Here is a 7,372-nt window from a genome sequence, read left to right as displayed (position 1 = left end):
TGGCTTATCGAGTATCTACTCGGTCATGCGTGTGCCTTGGAAAAAAATTGTGATCTCCGATAAAAGGGATTTTACAAGAACTCGAGGAAGTTGGCCCACATATTACTTCCATGGAAAGGAGGCCTATACCTCCAATCAGCTTCTGGAATTTTCGAAGAAGCTGTTGAGTTTCCCCAGAATCCGTCGGCGAGCAATTGTACTCCTGATAATCTTCGAGTTTTTGTGGATATGCGAATTTGGTTCCCAACTTGGTAACGAAATGAACGAAAGGGAGAGCATGAAAAGTGCAGCAAATTGCTTGTCTCTTTAGCTATGGATGTATGATGTGTGACTTCCCTAGATTAAATCACTCGAGGTATTATCTACTTTGACCCATCCCATATCAAGCCTCATGATTTTGTCCGTTGGCGTACAGGCAGGCGCTTTCCCGAGAGGTTACCCATCCTAGTAGTGCTCTGGCCTGGACTCTCTTCACTTTAGAGTTCTAAAGCAAAGCTTGCCATTACGTCAAAAGACGCCTCTGTGAGTTAATTCTAGTTTTCATATATATATATTCCATAATCACTCTCCCCCTGTTCGATGCATAATTCGGTTTATTCCTATCCCATTCGTCATTTTAGAAGACTGCCGGGAGCCGCTCCTTGTCCAGACCCTCTGGCCTTGGCGATCACTCCCGCTCTCATTGAACCGGGTTGTTACAGGCCCACCAGCTTCCGCGTGGTTAGTCCCGGAACCACACACCTACTGGAAGAGGTTCCGCTTTGACACCATAATGTGACATATTTGAATTAACTCATTCGAAGTATTGTCCGCTTTGGCCTGTCCCATACCGAGTCTCACGGTTTTGTCTATTGGCGTATAGGCAAGCACTTTTTCAAGAGGTCACCCATCTTAGTAGTGCTCTGGCCTGGGTTCGCTTAACTTTAGAGTTCCAAAGCAAAGTTTGCCGTTACATCAAAAGGCGCTTCCGTAAGTTAATTCCAGTTTTCACATATATATTTCAGAATCGCTCTCCTCCTGTTCGGTGCATAATTTGGTTCATTCCTGCTCCCTTCGTCATCCTAGAAGTCTGTCAGGAGCCGCTCCTTGTCCAGACTCTTTGGCCCCAGCAATCACTCCCTGCCCTCGTTAGATCGGGTCATTACATGATGTTACCATGAAACCCTTGTGATCACATATGGCTTCTCTGAGTTGGAACTTTGATGGCCGGAAATCAACTCTGTTCTCGTGGATTGGAGGCTTGCGGTCGGATTTTATTGCTATGTATGCACCGCGGAAATGAAGTCTTCAGTTCAAGCGAACCCTAAAATTTGATGTTGTGCTTTTGTCTTGCTAAAACCACTCGTGCGCTACTTTTACGTGGTTTGGACCTTCATTGCATCTATACTTCCTCTAGCGCAACTGCGTGCTTCCACAGTGATAAGTGGAATATATACATGGCAAATTAATTTTTATTTTATTTTGTGGAAAGAACTTTGAGTATCGCAGTTACATTAATTGTGCACGGCAAGATATTTAATTGAAACATTCAAAGCTATATGTGTCAAAAAGGACCACGTTTAGAGACCATGTTGTTGAAACATCCAATAACGGTTATCACCGACGTCAATTAAACAATACTTGGTCTTTCTATAATTTTCGGAGTAACAACGAACAACTCAACAAATTGCAGACTAATGCATAGTTGTTTCCATTGAGCACGGGGAACGTTCACGTTCAGAGAAGCACAAGAGATTCATAAGGCCACACCTCGTACTTGATCAAAGGAATCGTGAGAGTCAAGAAGAGCTCCGAGCGAAGGAATTGAAAATTCCTGAGGGTCTGGGAACCTTGGGACGCTATTGTTGTTGTTCGTAGTGTCATCTCGTGCTCTCCAAAGGTTTGAGAACTCTGTCTATATATAACCCGAAAACGATGACCAAAATTTTTTTTTTTTTGCAGAGTCGCATAGAGGGAAAATACATGATCAAGTGACGCGCTTCATTTGGGGGAAGGACCATATATGACACATTTTCAAATTTTTATGAGTGAATAGTAAAAGGAAAATCATGTCTTCGATTATACATCGAGAAATAGTATAAATAGTCACGACGCGGCTATCCGTAATACGTATACACATAATCTTAGAATTATTACCGGGAGAAAACGGGACATCATCTTAGCTCCTGGCAATTAATTAATGGATTTAATAAAGCTCCATTAAGATTCTTGTACATAGTCTGCGGGAAATTCCTTGCTTGGTCACTGAACCTTAATATAATTATAGCTGAGGTTCACCTAAAACTTCTAGTAAAACTCATCGAAGAAAGAGTTTGAATTAAGAAAGTATATTAAATAAAGTAAAAAACAAATAATCGGAGGGACTGTTGATGTAGAATTTGAATCCCGATAACAAGGAAAACTACCTGATAGAATATTTAAATAATAAACAACGCACTAATCTAACAATTTAAACTTTTAGAACATTTAGCAATGATCCCTCAAAATCTCACATGATATCAGAGATTTTGAGTTAGCCAATTAAATATTTTCACACTTAGTACTAGTCAAAATAATTAAATAATGAACCACGCATTCTCCAAGTGTTGCCATATGCCTAAGGAAAACAAGAACAATACATCTATCTAACGAGGCCAAACTCAGTTTGATTAAAGGATAACTTTTCCTTAACATTTTGGTCAATCATACAATGGAGGTTTATATACCTGTACATTCGCATTCTCCAAGTGTTGCCATATGCCTAAGGAAAACAAGAACAATACATCTATCTAATGAGGCCAAACTCAGTTTGATTAAAGGATAACTTTTCCTTAACATTTTGGTCAATCATACAATGGAGGTTTATATACCTGTACATTCCCGGCTTCCGCTTCATCTTCTTTTGCGGTTCTCCATAACCAGTATTCTTCAGCACAAGTACCATTGTAAAGAGTCCAGCATATGAAAAAATGCCCGAGTGTTGCTTTATCGTGGCTTGAGAAAAGGCCCAATCCTATGGAACGCATTATCCTTAAAAACAACCCACCCGAAACATTAAAGTCTTCAAGATGTTATGGGTTCCATTTTAACCCAAATGCGTTCCGGTTCCACGAAAACTGGTTAGAACGTTTTAGGACGGTTTTGAGATAATGTACAAAAAGTAAAAAGATATCACGTACCCATTACGGTTTTAGAACCGATTATCGGTTAATATTGATTACGGTTCTATGAATTATGATATTAGTATGTGATGTAGCATAATGAGAAGATAGAAAACAGGGGATGCGGGCGAAGAAAGTCGAGCATATTAAATTGACTCTTAAAGATCACATTTTATGTCTTCCGCATAGTGCTTTTGGATTGTTGATTTTGATGGATTGTAATTTCTTCTTTTGCGGATTCTCACTTTTGGCGGATAGTGGTTTTTGAACAGTTATTTTAAATCGTTCTAGTCATATTATTTTGCTAAGAAGAAAGTCGGAAAAAGAAAAAAAAAATAATCCAGCATATGAAACAGGAAATATTGTAAAGAATTAGAGCATTGCTTTATCATGAATTGAGAAAAGGTGCCCAATCCCATGGGTTAATTGAAATTCGGAATATAGAATTAATTATAATATATCTTGAGGACTCGTAAATTCCCATAAGCCAGTTAGGTTTAGACATTTAACCTGCATAGGCGGCCCTTATTTGCACGCATTCGTTGGGATTCGAACAAGTGACTTCCGGTTCTCAATCTGAAAATTCCTTGACGCCTAAATCAGGTGGGCCAAAGCTAAAGCCCAAATAACCCATATCTTATTTAAACTATCAACTCATACACTTCAAGATTGCATCTTGTGATTTACGAATTAGACTCGTATGGTAGACACAGAATAGCTATATTCACGTGATTGTACTTCGTTTTAGATAACACGTATCAAATCACATAGTTGAGATCTACATATACTTTGAGTTCCGCAACTTTCTCCAATTTCTATCTAAAGTGATAACATCACTCATGTATTTTCCTACATAAATTAAGTTCTATGTCTTCAAAAAACTTAAACCATTTGAAAACGAGCCTATAACAATCATAACGTATATCTTAAAGCTGCTGATTGGGTTCGCTGGTGAACAAGCGACATTGATCGGCAATCAGCTGGAGTTGTGGTCAACGGAGGAGATCGATCGACTATCTGTTATAAGCCGTCATATCTATCATGATGGTGATGGCGGCGACAGCGGAAACTGAGTTTCAAAGAGCTCTCACTCAGAGAGATTATGCATGGACTCGACCCAGGTAATTCATCTCTCCTACCCTTGAACAAGCCAAGGCCAATTTCGTTGTCAAACCATGGCAAGAGTGCTATGTACAGTCTTGAAAGTTTCGAAAATTGTAGTCCATTGATAGATGAGTTCTGATTCTTCACACTAGTTAGAATCGAAACAGAAAAGAGCCCATAAGACTTCAGGGGTTCTGGACAAACAATCAAAGAAAATGTATCTACCTCTATGGGCTTTAATCAACCAATGGCTTTAATCACCACTGCAACCTTGTTCGCATTCATGCTGCAATGGGCCAGGATAGACCATCAAAGCTCATGAACTTCCTATTAAGACTTAGATGACTTCGTGTGCCAAGGAAATCTAGGTTCATTAGGTATTTTGAGTGCGCTTATTAATAATCTCCTAAAAGCTCCTAGTGAGTACATGCTTTCTGAGTCTTGCGAGTTATCGAAAATGTTCCTCACAACCACTATTTCTAGGACCACCACTCCAAAGCTATAGACATCGACTTTTTCGGTAATTACTGCGCTCAGCCATGCCGGAGCCAAATAGCCAGGCGTGCCCCTCATGGTTGTCATGACTTGGCTTTTGTCCCTAACGATCAACTTAGACAAGCCAAAATCGGCAACCTTAGCATTAAAATTCTTGTCCAAGAGAATGTTTTGGGGTTTAATATCCAAGTGGACTAACTTCCTTCTACATTCTTCGTGAAGATAATTCAGACCCTTTGCTATGTCGTAAATGATCTCCTCCTTTGCTGCCAGTCAAGAACATATTCCCTAGCTAGATCTGCAAGGGAAGATCCATTTTTCCAGCGAGCCATTAGGCATGTATTCATACACGAAAAATGCAGCCTATGAGACTTCTCTTCCTTCAGTGCCTTCAACACACGAGCAAACCTCTCTCGAGAGTTCCTCCGTGCAACACACGAGCAGCCCGTGAGAGTTCTCCGCAAAATCTCTACTAGCCCAAAGTTACTACTTTTCAGGTTGATGTGATGAATGCTCCCGATAGTCTTAACCTCAGCTAAAAATGATTTCTTGATATTGCCTAAACCGTCGAGGCACTTCACTGTGACTTTCGAACCATCCTTTAGAGTGCCTTCAAACACAGAGCCAAAGCCACCCTCGCCAAGCTTCTTGCTGAAATCCTCAGTAATGACTTTCAGACTGTTGTAAGTAAATCTCATAGGCATTCCCGGTAATTGATCTAGATGATCCCCTCAGCTTCATCGACAGCTTCTCTCTTCCGAGATAAAACTTTTATGACCCCAATGACAATGATCAAAGCAAATACAGATTCGAGGCTAGAACCTAGTATTAACGCAAGACAGTTCGTCTTGCCCCTATTGTTGAAACTGGGAGTTCCATTCAAACCGGGAGAGTTAGGAAGTACATTGGAAATGTTCTGTACTTTGATGTAACCAATAGACTTGTCAAGCTGTTCTAGGTTCATTAGTGAAAATACTTCTGATAATAAGTAGCAGGAACCTGAATCACTTGGGCTATCGCGGTCTTGTGGCAGAAAAAAAGCTGCCTTGCATGAACAACTCTTGGCGCAAGCCTCTTTACAATATATCATAGTTACATTCGCAAGATCTGGGGTGCTTACTGGATCTGTGCTGTAGGTGAAGTAAGAAAGATCCCCAAGCTCCAGAAAACTTTGAAATTGTGAATTGTCGCAAGACAAAGGAACTTTCTCGTAACACCTGAGGTTGGGATGTCTATCGTTTATTTGCTTGAAATAGGTTGTGTCCCCATTTGAATCTGGACAAGTGCATTGCCCGTTTGAAGAGTAAATTCCATACTGCCCACAGACCGTCGGATAGCTGCAGTCACTATAAGGCTGAAAAAGACCATAATGCCGAAGAAGGTCAGCTGCCACTGTCCACTGATATTTGTCCGAATCAAACTCATATGCTCTCAAGTGCCCATCATATTCCAATCTAATAAACAATGAAGCAGGAACAAAATTGTTAAAGATAGATTCATAGAGCGTGGAATTCACGAACACTTCTAAGTTTCTGTTTCTAAATTCGATGTAATTAAAGTCATTACTCGTGTTTCGAAAATTAACAGGAACTGTGAAGTTGGCCTGCGGAGGATCAGTGTCCATCTGCGCAAGCAAGCCTGTCCTAGTCATGCAAAGTGAAAGTAAACTTTGTGCAGTCCAATTCGTTTCAGAAACGCTAGGCACCAACTTCTGCCCTATGCTTAACTTCTGTCCAAGGACTAGGGAGTCTGTTGGGTGATCGAAAGACTGCCAAACTGGCGCATTATTCGCATCAAACAGCACAAGGTTTCCCGAATCTGTCAGGTTCAACCCTATAACGGACTTACCAGAAGTGTTTGTGGACCAAGCAACAGTACCGTCAGCATCTTTCAACACCAAATCGCCTTCGGATGTGAGCTCTAACATCGCGCCGGACTTTACGGGATTGTTTCGATTGGTAGACCACACTACTTGTGGAAGTCCACCATTTTCTCCACCAATTACACCACGTTCAGGTATGACAATGAACACAGCAAAGAGGTAATTGTTGCAGGTACCATTACAGTAGAAGCCACGGGCGTAGGCAGGGCCATAACCAGTTGTGGCTTGGAGTAGAATTGACCACATGATCGATCCATCTGTATATTGAATGGAGTAATAAGCTGTTGCGTTATTCGTCCACTGTGTTGAAAGCGTGGCAGTTGGATGATCATAATCTTGAGCCTGAGCATCAATGAAGGTCGAGAATTGCGATAGAAAAACAAAGGAAAGAGAAAGAAGAAAAGAACAGAGGCTGCAGAACGAGACCATGGCCTGTAGTGAAAATTTGAGCAGAGAGAAGATTGAGAATGGAAGAGAGGAGGAGAGAAGAAGATGAAAATGAGAGATTGGAGCGGAGCTTAGTGTCTTGCGATTCATAGGAACAAATTGAAACAAAAAATGGGAGTCAAATTTGGAGGAATCGGGTTGGGCGGACCAAGAAAATGGGGAGATATCGTGTTCCTGGGTTTATACAGCTGCTTCTCAAAGTCAAAAAAGCGAAACAGCTTTCGAACCCAACCCATGTTTTGGAGCTTCTCTGCAATACCGGACATGAGTTCTTACATGAAGAGAGCAGAGGAAGGCGGAAGGA

At 41.0% G+C, this 7,372-nt stretch overlaps 1 pseudogene; it reads right to left on the bottom strand.

Annotated features, from left to right (window-relative positions):
- Nucleotides 1–4,484: 4,484 nt before the first annotated feature.
- On the bottom strand, nt 4,485–7,103 carry LOC115667803 (G-type lectin S-receptor-like serine/threonine-protein kinase SD2-5; annotated as a pseudogene).
- Nucleotides 7,104–7,372: the final 269 nt, after the last annotated feature.

The sequence above is a fragment of the Syzygium oleosum genome, unplaced genomic scaffold, assembly GCF_021117445.2.
Source record: "Syzygium oleosum isolate NSW1041296 unplaced genomic scaffold, Sole_v2.1 Sole_v2.10, whole genome shotgun sequence".
Taxonomy (NCBI): domain Eukaryota; kingdom Viridiplantae; phylum Streptophyta; class Magnoliopsida; order Myrtales; family Myrtaceae; genus Syzygium; species Syzygium oleosum.
The sequence above is the reverse complement of the archived record's forward strand: the minus strand, read 5'-3'. Positions and strand labels throughout refer to the sequence as shown.